Genomic DNA, 19,005 nt, shown 5'->3' with positions numbered 1-19,005 from the left:
AGTTGTATCTTTCAAAGGCTTCCCAGGCGTTAGCTGTGACGTAAGCCAGCCCTTTAACAAAGAGTCAAGCATTGTCTGCTCATCAAATTGACAGTTAATCTAAGCCTTCCAGACAAGCAAATTACAAGTCCTATCAATATACACTTCAGGAAGCATTTAGTTCATTAAATAGTACTACATATGTTATCTTTTTGTGGGATTTTTCCAGTAACAGAATAAATCATCAAAATTAGATTTTTAAAAAATATTCAGTGAGTATTTTGATTGCTAGAATTATAACTATAAAAATTTTCAGAGACATTTTGGTGATCACAGCTTTGGATAAATATGGATTTTTGCCTTCACCAGGTGATTTCATATAAGCTTGTGCTTTGGGGGGAAAAATCCAATTCATATAATTTTAATGATGTCAAATGTTTTGTGAGATTACATTTGGAAAGATTCTATTTGTAAATAACCTTGTATGATAAAAAAAAGTTCCTTTCAAAGGTAGAATCTGTGTCAGCATAATGCACCTCATACATGTAGGCCAGATGCCCTAAGATAGCTGCATTTTCCTCCAAGACTGTCTGGAGTCTTGAACATACTGATCTTCCTCAATATTGGATCTCTTTCCTTCTCCCTCCTCTTTACCCCCCCCCCACCCATTAAATCATTTTATTTAGAATGTTAATTTAGGTAAAAACTATCCACAGTTGTTGGCCTTTGCTGTGGCTCACTTGCAACTAAAAATAAAAATAGCATTATCAGACACATTTTGTAAAGATGTCATTCTTCACGGATTGAAATAGATGCCCAGTAGGAAACTTTCTGGCAAAAAAAAATAATAATTATTAGAATTTAAGAAGATAACTTATAACAAAGCGGTTTTGACAATTTTTAAGTCTTTCCCCAGTTTTCTTTGACATCCTTACCAAGATGATATCCAGGACTACTGCTGAATCATTCAGGATATACTACTTCTGTACCTAAAGCATGTGATAAAGTTTGTTCTTAGCAACATGTCTACTTTAATAATTGAGACGAGTATAGACAGACAGATGTCAGAATAAAAGTGGAATGCTGTTATAAGCACTGAAGTGATCCATGCAGTTTTGTGGCCCTGCCAGCTGTGCTAGAGTTTAGAGACACACATGGACCAGAGAGTAGTATTTCAGTGTCATTCTGTAGGGTTAAAAGTGTCTATATCAGGTTGCATGGTGTTAAATCAGAATTTCTGGGTCATGATCTTGAACTTTTAATTGGTTCCATTACTGTTTGACTCTTCACTGGCAGATATTCTGGTGGCCTAAAAGTCCATGTTGGAATTTTAAGTTTTAAGAATCCAAATCAAATATTTCAAATTATTTTACATCTAAAAATATCAGTTGTGTAATCATGGTAAAACATAAACCTTTGCTATAAACGATTTTAAAGGCTATTTGATTAAAGCACTTATTTACTTAAACTCTTTGCTAGAATTTTTTTTAGAATTCAGCATCGGAGGAGGAATGTGACATAATAATGATCGAAAGCCGAAAGTTTAAAAGTTGTGATGCCCTCAAATGGTTGGAGGGTTATTCTAGCTTCTAAGGACTGAATGTTGTCCACAAGAGTGTCTCATCAGGTCATAAATTGGTAAGACTTAATGGATTAGATTTTATGTACTATACCTGATGTTATTGTATTGAGATGACTATATGAACAAAATGAGCACGTTGTATAATTAACAGTATAAAATATAAGTTGAAACTTAGAATTTTAAATACTTGGATTATGTAATCATTTCAAAGTCTTACAAAGCGCAAGACCCTGTTTCTATATTAGTAATTAATAAATACATCAGTTTAAAAAAGAAAGTGAAATCCTGTATGATAGTAACATTAAAATATTTCTGTTGCATCTGTTATAGATGCTTACAGTGTAGTGAAAAGCCCAAAATACTTTGCAGCTATTTTTCCAGGAAATACTTGTAATTCTTTTCTTAAAAAAAAAATATCCATTTTTAATAAAATATTGTTTAAATTAATTTATTTTTTTGGAGGATTTTACTTTCTTCATAAAGGCCATCTTTGTTTCTAAACACAGCCAGATGTTTCCTAGTTTTTATGTTGAGAATACTTAAAATGACAGTGTCATATAAAAGCAGTATATTAGATATCAGTATATATTTTTGTATATCTTGAAAATTAATTTCTTTCAAAATTTTCTGCTTAGAAAAACAATTTGTTTTATTTACCTTCTTTGATTTGTTTTATAGAGCTGTATTTTGATCAAGTGGGCTCTCAGTAAGTTTAATTCAGGATACGATCTTAAAATTTTTCGTCTGAAATTTATATTTTGAAAATGAGAAAAGTATGGGCTAAGTTATATGTCCATAATTGCATCATTATAGGATTAATGTTCTTATTAAAGTATGTTACACAGATACTACAAAGCTGTCAAAAACTACCGGGAGTTCCTTTTTAAGAAAACTACAGGGTGTAGGTTGATAGCACCCGAGCCACTGTAGCTGTCTCAGCTTTGTCCTCAGGCAGACAGTTCTTTGTCTATATCTTCTTATCCATATTCATACCTACTCTGTCTTCTGCTGTTTCTAGTGTGGTTTTCTGTAACTTCTCTATAAACTTAAATTCCTTCAAAAGTAGTAATTGTGGGTCTGGAAAGAAATAAACCAGCAAGTTCTTTTTTATTATTTTATATACTTCCTGTTCATTTTCCTATAACAAATCTGCATAACTCAATCAAAAAATGTCTAATTTCTCTAATGTTTATTTAATAATTAAAAGCTTCCAAAAATTGTGAATTGAGGAATTTGAGGTAGAATTATGTTGGCAGTGTTATATAAAAAGTTAAGAGCAATTGTCAGATCTTCAAGAATAGTATCAATAATGAAAGTTTTGGCCAAGCTTGGTGGCTCATGCCTTTAATTCTAGCGTTCTGGAGCCAAGTTGAGGTCATCCTGGTCTAATATAGCAAGTTCCAGGACAGTTGGGACCACATAGTAAGACCCTCTTTGAAAAATAACAAGCAAACAAACTAGGTGCTTTAGTTTAAAAAAATCTCATACTGCTGGATTTGGTGGCACATGCCTTTAATCCCAGTACTTGATTTGAGAGGCAGAGGCAGGTGAATCTCTGTGAGTTCAAGGCCAGCCTGTTTTACAGAGCGAGTTCCAGGACAGCCAGGAAGACACAGAAACCCTGTGGGGATCCCATGCTGTCAGTCCTTGCTCAAGTGTTGATTGGATTGCTCTACAAACTAGTGTGCTTTTGTTACTGTTAGGCACTGTACTCAGTGTTCTTGGCACATTATCGCATGTAATTTTTCTAAGTCATAGTTATATAGATACCATCTATCAGTACCCCTGATGGGGATTTTTGCTGTTTTGTTTTAAGGTTTGGTTCAAGGCAGTTCTCACTGTATAGCTTTTACTCTCCTAGAACTTGGTGTGTAGACAGGGTAGTCTTGAACTCATAAAGACTCTCCTCCTTTCTGCCTCCAGGATGCTATTATTAAAGGTATGCATGACTATGCCTATCACATTTTCTTGTTTTGCAGAGAAGAAAATTGAAGCATAGGGAGATGGAATAATCTATCATATACCATTAAATGGTAGCACTAGGAGTCAAGTTTAGCTCTTACTAGAATATGTATAGGTTCTTATTCAGTGTCAGTATGCTTACATGGAGAGTTACCCTAGATAACTTAGCAGATAAGTTTATATTATCCAAAGACATAAATACATAAACTTAATTCACTTTGAGCTTGAGTGCAGTTCTCTATTACAAAATCATCATTTAAACTATAAAGTTTAATACATGTTGTAAGTTGTATAGTGTCTAAAATTATTTTTGCATTAGAAAACATTCTGTTCAAGTTTAATGTTTATGGTCTTAAGAAAATAAATGTGTATTATTCTTTAAAAAAAGAAAGTCTTGAGCCTGCAAGGTGGTTTAGTGGACAAAGGTGCTTGACACCATGCCCAGTGGCCCGAGTTCAATTGGCAGAAGAGAAACAACTGCCACAAATTGTCCTTTGTGCACACCATGGTACCTTCACGCTAAATTAAAAAAATATGTGAAACAAAAAAAGACTGAATCAATAAAAAAAATGTGAAACATTAAAGTCTTAGTACCTGTTAGAATACCATTAAGTGAAATTACTCAGAAAGTCACCCTTGCCAGGCGGTAGTGTCACACACCGTTAATGCCAGTACTTGGAGGACATAGGCAAGCTGTGGGTTTGAGGCCAGCCTGGTCTAGACAATGAGTCCCCAGGATAGCCAGAGTTTAGACAGAGAAGCCCTGTCTCAAAGGAAAAAAAAAAAGAAATTCACCCTTCAATAATCAAATCTTATAAATAGCAAACACTAAGGCTGTGTTTTAAAAGCTCCAATTGCACTTGTTTCCTAGGATAGTGGCAAATCTAGTAAAACTACTAAATGCTTCAAAAGAATTTCTCACTTTGTGAATTTTTTACTTTGTTGTAAAAAATCTATTGAAAAACCTCTTATTTGTACTTTTTAAACATTTATAAAACAGAATTTCTTTTATGTACATAAACCTTTAACCCTTGTGTGTGCTTTGAAAATCATCTTGGTTTTGATTTTATATCTCTTTGAACTCCAAACCTTTTATAACCTCTTGTCTGTATTTTAAATATAGAGAACTATTAAACATTTTAAAGTTCTGTGTGTCTGAAGAAAGCCAGGCGTGGTGATACACACCTCCAATCCTTGCACTAACAAAGTAGAGGCAGGAGGGTTAAAGAGTTCAAGGATTTGACAATGAAACCCTGTCTCAAAACATAACAGCCATTGATAAAGGTTGATGGTATATTAATTGCATAAAATGTACAAAGTTTTTGGTTCAGTCTGCAGCACCACAATAATAAATAGAGAGAGGGAAGATAGTTAATCCAAAATGATGCTGCTTAGAACAAGTTCAAGTTGAAATTGTGTTTGTTAACTTTTCAGTTAAATTGAACATTTGCAGATCAAAGACAAATTTTGTTCAATGTCATGATTAAAAGTGTATAAACAACTTGTAATCTAACCAAAATATGAAACTCTTATCTTTAAACTATTGGGGTTTCTTTAGAATATATTTATGCCTCACCTTCTTTATGACCTCTCTACTAGGCTGGCTCTGTTCTGTGATTTCTTGGCAAATAGCCCATGTTTTTGTCATCTCTGACTTTCTGGAGTCCCTGTGTCATCTTAAAGATGACTCTCACAGCTTCACCTAATTGTCCTTTCAAGGGCTTACCATGGGGATTGTAATCTTGCCACACATTGTCTGGCTTTCAAGTCCTTCCTTTGGATATCAGTGGAAGTTTCCATGGCCCCAAAGTGCCTAAGTTTTGCATGGATGCAAAACCAGCATCACATTGATGATACCAAAAAGATGATTACTACCACATAGCGTATTTGAGAATATTAGCTGCACTTCAAATTGTATGCAAAATACTGAAGAGGATACATTGTCTGTTTAGCTGTTTTATAAATATAGGCTTTAATTCATGATTCTTTAAGTTCGTACTAACATAAACATAAGTCTGAAATGGTGAGGAGGTGTTGCTTAATAGAAATCACAAATCTTCTCTTTAACTGTTGATTGTGTTGATGGTTTCAGGGACTTCGTAGGCTATATGTGCCTAGATCCACTAATGAAAAAGGAATAAAGGGTTGGAATTTCTTCATGCTCCCAAATCTCATGTCTTGTTTACAAGACATCTTTAAAGGCATTATGAACCATCTTTATCTCATCTAACTAAATCTTCAGATCTTTGTCCTTGCTCTGCTCACCTCAGAATAACCTTTGGTTTCTTTCACTTCTTCTTAGACTCATTTCTGGTTGAATTATCAAAAGAATTGGTCAGTTGAGAGAACTCATGGATGGGCATTTATGAAATATGATGATGCAACTCGTTTTCACTAGATTGATCTCTGAATCTGATTGTAATGTGAAAAGTCTTTGTCAAAATTTTAGCTGAAAGATTAGGAGTTTTGAAAGTCAGTCTTGTTTTCCTTGAAATGCTGAATTTCACTGGCATATACTTCACTCATGCAGTTGCCTCTAGCACATAGAAACTGCTATCCTTTTCTCAATGAATAAAACCAAATGTAAAGAACATTTTCAGGGCTGGAGAGATGGCTCAGAGGTTAATAGCATTGCCTGCTCTTCCAAAGGTCCTGAGTTCAATTCCCAGCAACCACATGGTGGCTCACAACCATCTGTAATGGGGTCTGGTGCCCTCTTTGGCTTGCAGACATACACACAGACAGAATATTGTATGAGGGGGGGGGAGGTGAGGGGGGGGAGAGAGAGAGAGGAGAGAATTTTTTTTTTTTTTTTTTTTTTTTTTTTTGCTTTTTTGAGACAGGGTTTCTCTGTGGTTTTGGAGCCTGTCCTGGAACTAGCTCTTGTAGACCAGGCTGGTGAGAGAGAACATTTTTAAAGGATATGCTGTTAAAGGTCAGGCTCACAACCAAAAAGAGTATGGAGAACTACAGTCATTGACTTGACTTGTACTAACTTTAGTAGGAAGAGAAGCTCCCTGAGATCTGCCTGTTTTTAACTGTCCTCTGAGATTCTTTGAGTCATTCTAGGAGTTTGAATAGCTGACTAGTTTCTTACATCTTTATCCTGGCAACTTCAGCATAGTGCCAGCTCAAACTGAACTTCACAAATATGATTAGATAATATATTAAATATTACAAGCTGTGCTTCATCATTTTCTTTGAGAAATATGTTGAGTGTTAGTCATATGCAGCATATGTAATAAGAATACCCCTGAGATATTACATAGTTCCTGCTGTTAAGGTTTAATTTAAGAGGGAACATTTGATAGAGACAACAAACAAGATTGGCTTTTGAAGAATCAGAAGTAAAGACTATCGACAAGACAGAGGTCGCTAATAAAGGCCTGAAGGAAAGGCTCCCTCTCAGATGACTTACCACCTCTTTGATCTGAATTAATATAACAAACTTGAGATCTTGATGAAAATGCAGAATTCATCATTTACACCAAACTAAGGCCCAGTAGGATGGTCGAGTGGATAAAGACACCTACCATCACATTTGACATTCTGAGTTTAGTTCTTGGGATCCACATGGCAGAAAGAGAGAACCAATCAAATCTAGATTTGTCTTCTGAATTCCATACAGACACCCCACACAAAAATAAAGTAATAATAAAAAGTTTTTAAACATTTTACATAAGCTGATGTGAACAGCTATTAATGAAATTCTGCTATGTGATATGTCTAAATTTTACTGTTATCTACAATACCTCCTTATCATTTCAGAAACATGGATCTAGCATTAACTGAGAAACTGTTAGTAGTTAAAAGCTGACCAAGTTCTACTTTGAGTACAATTCTTCTTGAATGGAACAAAAAGAGCTTGAAAGCCTTTCTATCTTCTAGTGCTATTTTTCACTTGCCTTTGTTGTTCTGCACCAGACTCTTGGCTATGCCAGTCAAAAGCGGTAAATGACTAGTAGCACTGAATTCCAGTGTTGCTGGATTTTTTTTTCTTTTAGTAATTTATTGTTGGTATTTCATGTAACACTGAAAGAAAGGCCTAGGCTATTTTTTAGTTACACTTTTTGCAAACTTTATGTTGAATTGATTCTGATATATTTCAGTGGCCATTGGTGATTTTTTCCCACAATAGTTGTATTTTATGCAGTGAAACTCCCAACAATCTACATATTTTAGTCTACATAAATACTGTTTGATAAGCCTTAATATAAATTTCAACCTCAAGTTAATTTTACTACTGTATATTTTTGAAATATATTTGAAATCTTAATAGATGACTGAATTTTGAATTAGATTTATGCCCAGGCAATGCTGAAGCATGCATGGGCAGCCCATATATGATGGTTTTCTTGAACTTGTCCTTACAAAGTAAGTGTTTGAAACAGTGGAAGGAACTAATTGAAATATGTGGGTTTTTAATAAGTCCCCTTGACAGGCTGTCTTTAAAACAGTACAGCTGTGATCCCACTTTACAAATGTGATTGATCATGGTGTGTTAACTCCCTAAAGTCTACCCCTCTAGTGAGTGGGTAGAATTTAGATTTAAAAACAACTGGAGTCTGAGACAGGAGGATCCTGAGTTTGAAGTTAATCTAGGTTATGTAGCAAGATTCTACCTTAAACAAAATAAAAACTTTTCTAACTCAAAAGTCTGTGCTCTTGAAAACAAATATTCTTTGTGAATTCAATGTTGTACTTAGACAACAGAGGATAGATAAGCTGTTTTACCTCCATTCTCATAATGGCTACCCTACAATGAAATAAAGGGCAAAGGGAACTTTAGTAGTAGTGAAATGATGGCCTAAACTGTGCTATCTTTAATTTTGTTAAAGGTGTTTGTCTGCTCAGGGTTAAGTCTATGTAATTTTTAAACATCTCAATTGTAAAACATTGATTGGTTTATTAAAAGCCAAATAAAGAGCACAGTGTGTCGTTACATACCAGATATCATCACACTCCAAGGCAGAAGGTAGGTTTGCAAGTTTGAAGGGCTACATGAAGAAATCCTAAGCAAAACAGAGAGCAGATACTTTCCCCCAGTAATGAATACTGTTCATTTCCTTAGGGAATAGTCACTGGGTTTGATGTTGCCCTTTTAGTTCAAACAAGAATCAAGCAATTACATATTCAGAAACCTCAAGGTATTCTCTTATTCTCGGTTTAACCCAGTTGAAACAATCCCTTGACAGCCTTCATTTTATTTATTTATTACTGCCCTGGACTTTGTGAGTAGATTATGAAGAATGAAGAGACATAAAGTAGTAAGGAAAACTGAGTAACCTAAGAACAAATGTTTTAGTTGTGTATTCGTTATATTTTATGTATTGTCTATAGAGTTAGGGTTTTTGTAGAAAGTGGCCTTAAATACCTCTTTTCTGTCAAGAAGTGGGCATAAATGAAAATAATAACTTTATAATAGATAAGAATTATGTACTCTTCACTATTACTTAAATTGTAGTTTAGTTTACAAAGGAATAGTCTCATTTTCATTTTGGTCAAGCCTGGTTGTAAAAATAGGATTGAGGGGATTTATTCAGAAATGGCTGTTTAGCTGAAAGAAACAGCATGTTAGGTTCTTGAGAAAGAGGAGATAGTTTGAAGCTATTGAATAAGTAGTATTCCTAAGAACTATATTTGCTTTCCCATGCCCATCTTATTTCATAACTTTTTATGTCTTCTACAGTGTATTTGCCATTTTATCTTAACTTTAAGCTTGCTCATTTTCTCCCACAGGTTGAGCTAACTACCATGTTCTTAAAGCTCTCAGACCTAGAGCTCTCGACCTGAGGCTCCTCTGGAGTTCTATATACCTAATCTTCTTTCTGTATCTCTCTTCCAGGATCCACATTTCAGATGAAACCTAGATTACCCCCTTCCCTACCTTACCTACAAATCCAGTTGCCTTTATCATGACACACTACCATTGTCCAATTTTTGATTGTCTTAGGCCTTGTCATCCTTTATTTCTCTTCACACTTGAGTCCCTTTCCCTTTTTATCTGTTTGATCTCTCATAGTCTCACTGCTTCAGTTGTGAAAACTCTTTAATCTGAAATACACAGCACTGTTTCTTACTTGTAATATCCTGCTATCTACTTCTCTCTTCTTTAACTTTTTTTCTACCATTCAATTACCAATTCCTATACAGAGAGGGAAAGAAACAATATTTACATGGTTATACTATTTCATAAAACTCTGAAACCATTTGATGAAGGAATATATATCTGATAAGAGAATATATATATTTGCCAAGGGATAAATGGCTTGATGTGAATGAAGTCAAGTTACACTCTATTTACTAATTCCATATCTAATAATCCTGCTACCATCGAATGCTGCCAAACTTTTCTTCTAGCCAGTGTTCATTGGCATCCTTGGTATAGAAAAGACAGAGTATGTGTGATCTAGAAAGATATAAATGCTGGGGTGAGGCTTTATAGAAAATAAGAAGTGAAGTTTGTTCAGGATTTATAACTTGTTATTTTAGTGGATTTGGTTTTTCTAAATTTATATATTAGATACTTGACTGTAAGAACATAAGATAGGACTGCCTAGATGGCTTAGTGGTTTGTAAAAGTACTTATTGACAAGTCTGAACTAGATCCCTGGACCTTTGTTGTAGAAAGAGAAAACTGACTCCTGAAAGTTGTGTTTTCACCTTGATCGTGCACCTTGTGCTCTCCACACAGGCACAGAATAAGCAAGTCAATGTAATTTTTTAAAACATATATATGTGTGTGTGTTTATATATAATAAAATATATACATATGTATATATACATATATAATTTGTATATAAATATGCTTTATATATGTATATATACTTTATATGTATTTTGTATTTACTTGTTATATGTATGGATGTTTTGCCTTCATGTCTGTATGTGCACCACATGCAGGCCTGTTGACTATGGAGATCAGAAGACATTGACTCCCCTGGGACCAGAGTTACAGACAGTTGTGAGCTGCCATGTGGATGCTGGGAATCAAACCTGGGTCCTCTGCAAGAGCGGCAAGTGCTTTTAACCACTGAGCCATCTCTCCAGCCCCCCTTTTAAGATTTACTTATTTTGATATTGTGTGTATGAGTGTTTTTTATGCATGTTTATAAAAAGAAAACACAGTTTTTAAAAGAACATGTCAAGTATTTATCTTCAAATTAAAAATGAGGAATGAGAGTAAGAGCTATTTTTACATTCATTTGTTTTATATATAAAATGGTAGCATTGTCAATGTCCACTGTCTAGGAAGAATTACTATAAAGAAAGTTATGTAGAAAACAGTTTGGGAAGTGTTGTAAAATTTTATGCATAGAGAAAGAGGCCTTAGAACCAGCATAGCAAATGACACAGGATTCAAGTATACTAACTGTTAAGGTTAGAGGCGTCTTTATAGAGGAGTGTTGTGCCACTTGTTTGTTTCCCAGCTGCCCAGACTCCCAAAGTAACCACACAGAAATTGTATTAATTAAATCACTGCTTGGCCAGTTACTTAAGCATATTGTTAGCTAGCTCTTACATCTAGAATTAACCCATCTCCATTATTTTATATTTTACCACAAGGCTTGTGGCCTACCGGCAATGTTTCAGCATATTTGTCTCTGGCCATGGCTCAATGGCTTCTCTTGACTCTGCCCTTCTTTCTCCCAGCATTCAGTTTAATTTTCCCCACCTAGCTAAGTTCTGCCTTGTTATAGGTCCAAAGCAGTTTCTTTATTAATCAGTGGTAATCACAGCATACAGAAGGGAATCCCACATCAGAAGAGAAAGTTTGAGCCTAAGTTCAAGAAAAAGAACAATAGAATTACCACAGAAGTACTCAAAGAGTAAGGTGCTGGAGAAGAGCTTTGTAAGAGAGCACTTGCCAGGCAAGGAAAAAATTTCAAGTAAGGAAACCCTGAGAAACCCTAGAGGGTAATGAAGTTAAAGATTTCCAATTTAAAATTTGGACAGATATTTGAAATGGGGTAAGGAAGAAACATAAGGACTACATATGGTGGTTCGTTGCCATAATCCCAGCACTCTAGAAGTGGAAGTGGGAGAACCATGAGAATTCAAGGCTGGGGCTGGAGAGATAGCACACTGGTAAAGAACTGTGGTTACCCTTCCAGAGGACTAGGCTTCCAGTACCAGCACCCACATGGTGGCTTACAACCAACTCTAACTCTGGCTCCAAGGGATCTGGTACCCTGCTCTAGCCTCCTTGGGCACTGCATGTATGTGATACATAGACATATATGTAAGCAAAACACACATACACATAAAATTAAATATGTAAACTTAAAGATTAAAGGCTGGGATGGTGAGAGGCTCTTTCTTTTAAGTAAAGGCCAAGCCAAATGACCTGAGTTCCATATCCCAGAATTACGTAGTAGGAGAGAATCACTGCCCACAAGTTGTCAGAATTACGTAGTAGGAGAGAATCACTGCCCACAAGTTGTCCTTTTGACCTCAGCTTGAACATAAAAGAGCTCAAAGCTAGCCTGGCACCCACTACTACAAACACAAAACAAAATAGACATTTGAAATAAATGCAAAGGGCTTCCATTAGTAGGCCAGGATTGTTGGGTTTTTTTGTGGGGGGTTGGGGGGAGAAGAAGGAATCTTTTGTTATTGTTGAGAATTCCCAAGTTATTATTGGATGAAATAGCTATTTCCAGAAAATTATTTTTATTCCCCATTACTGATTGAAAATTTATTCTGCCCATAGTTTCTAAAATGGAGCACAAATCTTAATGAACATTTGTGTTTTTGTTTCTATAGACACTCTTTTCTGCCATGGTTTTTCTTGGGTTGTATTAATTTTACAGATTTATACCGTAAAAACTGCTCACAAACCTTAAGTCATGGGAAAATGTGCTACCTTTTCCACTTAGTTAAGGGGGAAGAAATGTTGTTAACCTACAAAATGAGTATTCTTCTCTACTCTAAAATACCTGACTCTAAAGGTTTTTTTCCTTTCCTAACTTAGCTGAAATCTTTTTAACTTCTTAGATATTTCTGACATATAAACATTTTTATTATTAGACTTGTGGCATTTTTTAAATTAAAATTTGCAACTTCGATGAAATTGAAAAATTTTTAAGATAAATATTGAACTATATAGGTTTTGTTTGATTTTTGCTTTTAAGGTTTACTGATATTCTTAGATGCCAGCTGATCGCCAACTTGTATCCCAGTAAACTATAGTTTTTTAGAATTTAGAATGTGGGTGTTTGAAACTGCTCTCTAATCTATTCCTTTTCAGCATAATTCCATTATTTGAAGTTTTATCTGATGTTACAGACTGTTGGAAGATTTAAAATCCTTTTTAATCCTCTATCCTTTTTCACTGCTAGGCACCAGTAAGTGTGGACAATTGTCAGTCATATGCTCTTTCCCATCTCCAGGAAATAATTTTAAGTACTCAGCACTATGGTGTCAGCTTTTTTCTTTAGGTTTAAGCCCCATGGTGTCTATCATTCACTTCTCAGTAGTATTTAATCTGATTATCTACTTGCTGCAATGCAAACAGTAAAATGAAATCTCTTTCAAGAAAACCTTTTTTAAATGTAAGCACTCCAGCATTAGTGAAAATGCCACTTTTCTCCTATCCCTTTCTCACACCCTTTTTTGTTTTAGTCTGACTCAGAAGGAAGAAACTGTCTTTCTTGATAGTTTGATAGAATTGATTCTTATCCATCTTAGCTGACGTTAGTGGCATAAGAAGCAAGTGAGAGCTTGGAAAGTCGTGCAGTTGGTGGAGTACTTGCCGGAAGTCCGAGCTTAGTACCTGGCATGATGATGTGTGCCGTGTAATCCCAGCACCTAGGAAGTGGAGGCAGGAGGATTGGGAATTCAAAGCCATCCTCAGCTGTATGTGGAAAGAAAAGAAATGAGGTTGGGGAGCAAGTCTGTGAATAATATCACTCATCTTGAGGAGACATCCCGTGTTCTTGTAAAATTAAATTATTTACCTTCAAGTAATAAGATACTAATGCTTTTTTCACTGATTTGAATACAGTACTACTCAAGTTTTACTTTGTATCCATCTTCAATTTTTTCAGGCAAAATTCACATATACTGTATTTTCGGCATTTTTATAGAAAAAATAGTTGTGCTAGTTTGTTTACTTTGTATGTGGTTACACATATGCGATGGTACACCTGTGGAGGTCAGAGAACAATTTGTAGGAGTTGATTCTGCCCTTCCGCCCACTGGGCTAGAGCAGAATCAACTCCTGTGTCAGAATTTTACTGATACACCCCCCGCCCCAGTATCATATATGGATATATAGAGAAATAGAGAGGGGTAGAGAGAAGGAAGATACTGTTTGTCCTGGTTTTCTCTTCTTCACAGTTGAGCTCTTGTATTTTCATTGTGTAAGTTGGTAGACTGAACAGACAGCGCTAACAATAACAGTATTCTTAAACAGGTTCGATCCTCCCTAAACTAAGGTCCTAAATTTGCAAATCACAGTAAGTTCTGTCTCATATATTTAATAAAATGCTGTATTCTGGACCAACAAGATGGCTCAGTGGGTACAAGTGTTTGCTATCCCTTCCCATCCCTTATAACCTACTCAGTGGGAAGATATCCTCAGAAGTTGTCTTCTGCCTCCATGTGTATCTGTAGCACTGTGTGTCTGCACTCACACAGAACACTAATAACTAAAATTTTAAATCCTGATTTTCAGTCAGCAGGGTAGCAATGGCTCAGCAGATAAGGGTGTTGCTGCCAAACCTAAGAACCTAAGTTCAGTCCCTGGGAACCACATGACAGAAGGAGGGAACCTACTTTCTCAAGTTATCCTCTGACCGGCATATAGGCGTCATGGCGTGTGTACACACACACACACATTTTTTTTTTTTTTGAAGTGGAAAAGTAAAAAAGAAAAGCCTTATTTTGTGAATGAAATAATTCCTAGAGACGGCGGGGTCAGCACCTCCTCCTTTTCTCTCCTTTTCTCGTTCCCCCTAGTTTTCCTGCAGCCATGGGCTCATGCCTTGAGTTTATGCTGCACAGGGAAATAATTTCTTAAGTCATATTGGAATGTGTTTGTCCTATATTCTTCAACATGTAGTGAAACTAGCCCTTTATCTCTGTTTTCCGTTTGCCTACCTTCCGGTCACCTTCTTAGTTTGTGTTTATTTGATTTCTTTGTACACACATACAAAAGCAGATACAAAATATATTACTTTGTGCAAGTGATGCTATATTGTGAACACAATGTGTCTTTACTTTTAAAGATGTTCTGAACATTGTCCCCTCCTCAGTAAATACAAAGGGCACCCCCACCCCAGAGATGTGTACTGTTCAGTTACATGAATGGCTATGCCGTGAGAAAAACTCATGTTGGGTTTTTTAGACATGCATGTCATTCTTTTAAGTAGATCGCCATGCTATGATTATCCAGTTTTCCATTGATAGAAGCCATGTTGTTAAAACAGTGCTGAAGTGTCTGGAGAGGTGGCTCAATGATTAAGAGCACTTGCTGTCTTCCAGAGAACCTTGGTTTGATTCCCAGAACCCACATGGCAGCCCACGTCTGTAACTCCAGTCCCAGGGATCTGTTACCATCTTAGGGCCTCCATGGGTTCTGCACTGATATGGGGCACAGACATATATTCAGACAAAATACCCATACACAGAAGATAGAAATAAATAAAATCTCAAAAATTTAAATAAAATGATGCTATAATTAGTAACCTTGTAAATATGGTATTCTGTGAGTGTGTGCATGAGAGACAAATTCTCAGATATAAGATTGCCGCTTCAAAGAGTGAATAAATTAAAAAACTAGGTAGAGAGTTTGAATGAAAAATGTTACTATTTTATAGTTTTAATTTGTATTTTTATTAAATATTGATTTTATTTTCGCCCATAACTTCTGTTTTGGGGGTTTTGTGTTTTAATTTGTTTTGCTTGAGGGACAAAATCTCACTGTGTGGACCAGACAGGCCTTTTTAAATATTGTGTAAGCTGTCAGTGTGAATTTTTCTGTTCTTCTATTGGGCTCAGAGTCCTTCAGATTTCTAAAGTACTTTATATATAGAATGATAGAAGACATTTTCTATATTTTTCAGACTTAATTTTATCTTTCTCATTCGTAAAGATAATCTGAATAAGTGTTTTTGAACCCACTACATGATTAACTTTAGGCAAGGGGTCTAAGTTAGGAAAGGAACATTTTGTCTTTTAATTTTTTTTAAATATAAGCAATTTTACATAAAGACACATACGCATATAAGTAGAGAACTCATCAACAGTATCTTCTGTGACTGTACTTCACAATATCTAAACTAGGACTCTGACTTGGGTGCATGAAATCCACATGTGTCCTTGCCTCCTTTGAAACAGTTACTGGCCAGGAATTTGACCTGAAGTTGGCGATGATTTCCCAGTTTTTGAGAGATTGATGAACATGATTTTCATAGAAAACCAGTCTTTGCATAAATATTTACCTCAGTTTTTCATAGTTCCTTGTGCACAGTTTTTTCCCCTTTGTTAATTCTAGTTATTTGAGAAAATAATAATAACACTTAAATCTTGTAATAGATTTGTGTCTACTTGCTCAAGATAAATTATAGCTATGAAAGTCACTTATTGTGATTCAGGCATGGGAGCACATGCTTGCAATCCCCAAATTTAATAAAACCGAGGGAAGAGGATCATAAGTTTGAAGTCAGCCTGGGATGCAGAATGAGACAGTCTCAAACCTCCTGCCCCATTCCTTACTTTAGGTTACTACTAATAAAATTCTCCCTTGAGCATTTTTCCGTGAGTTTTTCTAATCATTGAGTTAAGTACATTAGTTGTTTTAGATTAGTAGAATTTATGTGCAGTTATATACAATTTTGAATGCTTAGCTTAATTTACTCCTCTTTCTGTGTGTGTGCACACGTGTGCGTGCGTGTGTGTGTGTGTGTGTGTGTGTGTGTGTGTGTGTTTTCCTAGGAATAGAACTGAGGACTTCACATAGACTGGGCAAGCACTATAATCACTTATCTATATTTTCTTTTAAGCCTAGAAATTTAGATTTACATTTGCCTGGAGATTAGTTCTGCAGAATTTTATTTCTTTGGACTCCTTTCAGGGGAAAATTAACTGGTAAACTGTATTTTAGGCCCCTGTGAGCTGGACATATAGTATTCACCAAGGAAGAGCATACCAGTTGGTTATCTGTCACCAAATAGCCTTGAAAACATACCTCAAAGTAAACACCATATGGACTGAGCAAGTTGTGCTTAGAGTATGTGTGTTGTGTATGTATGCATATATATAGCAAGTTCATTTTTAAAGGACCATAATTAAGTGGGGCATGGTAACTCATGCCTTTAATCCCAGCACTCGGGGCAGAGGCAGGCACATCTCGAGTTGAAGCCAAGCCTGGTCTACAGAGTGCATTCCAGGACAGCAAGTGCTACACAGAGAAACTATGTCTTGAAAAACAACAAAAATAAAATAGATTTCAAAAAAGCCATGAATTTGAAAAAGAACAAGGAGAAGTGGGGAATAAAAGAGGCTTGGGAGTGAGGAAAATAACTTTTTAGAATTTTAGAATTTAGATTTTTTAAAAGTATATTTAACCGTCAGTCTTGCTAAACTGTAGGTTAATTAGATTTATTCTTTTGCAACCAGCAACTTAAAATTGTTTTTTCTGCATTTCTTAGAAAACAGGAAAAATGCTTTCTAGGTTTGAATTAATGTTTTAGTGATAATGCTGTTGTTTTATCTCTTCTATTAAGAAATGGTAGGGATAAAAATGGTATAAAGAAAGTAGATAATGTACTATAAGCAGCGTATGTCTTCTGAATGGTATAGGACTTGGATCCTAATAGGTAACTTTGTTCTATATGACTGATGAAAATCACTTTTACCTGATTTGCAGAAGAAAGCTTGGGCACAAAGAATCAGAATGACCAACTCAAAGTGATTAACTCTAATTACATATTTGATTCTGTAATTTAAAGAATTCCTTTACTGTATTTGTCACTGTGAGTGTGACTCCACAGAGAATTAGAAAGATTTTTGCATAAAAACAAGGTAACTTTTTTATGGTTTCCTATTTATAGATACATAGAATTTTAACATTAACTCTGGCAGACTAGAACATTTTACTTAGCAAATAGGCAGACTATGCTGGCTGTCCAAAGATCACTAAGCAAATGCCCTTTCTAAGAAGTTGCCTCCCTTATTCTGAGAGCGGAACTACTTCTGGGAATGTGCTAGATAAGATAAGTGACGTGCTGCAAACACAGTTTAATCTTTGGATCCGTGCTCACAGTTTCACAGTTAACATTCGCTGGTTATTTAAAGCACTCTTTAACATACACAGCTCAGGATTTATTTAGGTCACTATAGATAGATGCTTTGTTTCACGGCCTTTCTCATAGAAAGAAAAGTCATGTGTTTTGGTGTTAAGTCTAAGCTTGAATTCTACCATTGTAAGTTACCTGGCCTTAGTTTTCTCATTTATAGAATGAGGGTGCTGTACAGACTTATTGATAAATATAGGCCTGCTACAGAATAAATTGTCAGAAACTATTCTTTCCTCTGCTTTATCATTTTGTTCACTGCACTTACATAGAAGAAAGACCAGAGACTAAATAATAAAACCATCCACTTGGAGTAATACATTTATTTGCACTACTCTTCCACAGTTTTAGTTTTATTTTAGACGTAACTATTCCATGCCAGTTTGCTTTATGATAAAGCAAGTTACTTCTCGCCACATTTGAAAAAATGAAATCTTTGCTGATTTCACTTGTAAAGTCCAGGTTCTTTGTGCCCTCTTATTTTCTCAGTGAAGCTACATGTTCTTGGTTATGACCACTTGCTAAAGAATAAGGACACCTGGGAAGAAAAGCAGCCATTAGGAGCCAGCGGGGGTGAATTAGGATGACATGAAAAGCCACACTACCTATTGTAGCATAGTTACTTTTAAGTGACTTCTGCTTTTTCTATGACTAGAACTATAATTAGCTTTTTTTGTACGTTAAATTCAGGGCAAAGCATGTAGCTTGGTAATTCTTATCAGTCCTATATTTTTGTTTATTGCTTCTGTGTCTAGAACTTTCAACTTGTTGATAAATACTAATCAAGATTTTTTTTCCCCAGAAAGACTTTGTCCATAATTGGAAATTACCCTTTGTATTTATTTTGCACTTCTAGTTTATAATAATAACTTGAACAAGAAGATTCTGGACTCTTCATTTTCTCTATTTCTGGCAATAATTATGGGACTTGGTTTAATGGACTTAAGTTTGAGTGTGTGTGTGTGTGTGTGTGTGTGTGTGTGTGTGTGTGTGTGTGTGTGTGTCGTGCACCACCCCCTAATCCAAAACACATGGTTTATTCTTACATTTATTCAGACACTACATTCAAGGGTATCTAGTTGTATAACAGGTAATTAAACTATATGAACAGATTGCAAAAGAGACATAATATTTCCTTGTAGCTTAAAGATTGAAATGTATTAAACATCAAAATGTGATATG

General features: G+C 35.4%; 1 protein-coding gene across 3 annotated transcripts in view; it reads left to right on the top strand.

Moving 5' to 3' along the window:
• Tsc22d2 (TSC22 domain family member 2) overlaps nt 1-19,005 on the top strand; it is a 52,353-nt gene that overhangs the window by 22,290 nt on the left and 11,058 nt on the right. Inside the window, exon 3 of one of the 3 annotated variants that reach the window (XR_009056276.1) lies at nt 1,459-1,617. The exons of the other annotated variants lie outside the window; for them this stretch is intronic. The gene's annotated coding sequence lies outside the window, so the exon portion shown is untranslated. The remainder of the gene's footprint in view (nt 1-1,458; nt 1,618-19,005) is intronic. 3 annotated transcript variants of the gene reach the window in all.

The sequence above is a fragment of the Chionomys nivalis genome, chromosome 24 (assembly GCF_950005125.1).
Source record: "Chionomys nivalis chromosome 24, mChiNiv1.1, whole genome shotgun sequence".
NCBI classification, from domain to species: Eukaryota; Metazoa; Chordata; class Mammalia; order Rodentia; family Cricetidae; genus Chionomys; species Chionomys nivalis.
The sequence above is the reverse complement of the archived record's forward strand: the minus strand, read 5'-3'. Positions and strand labels throughout refer to the sequence as shown.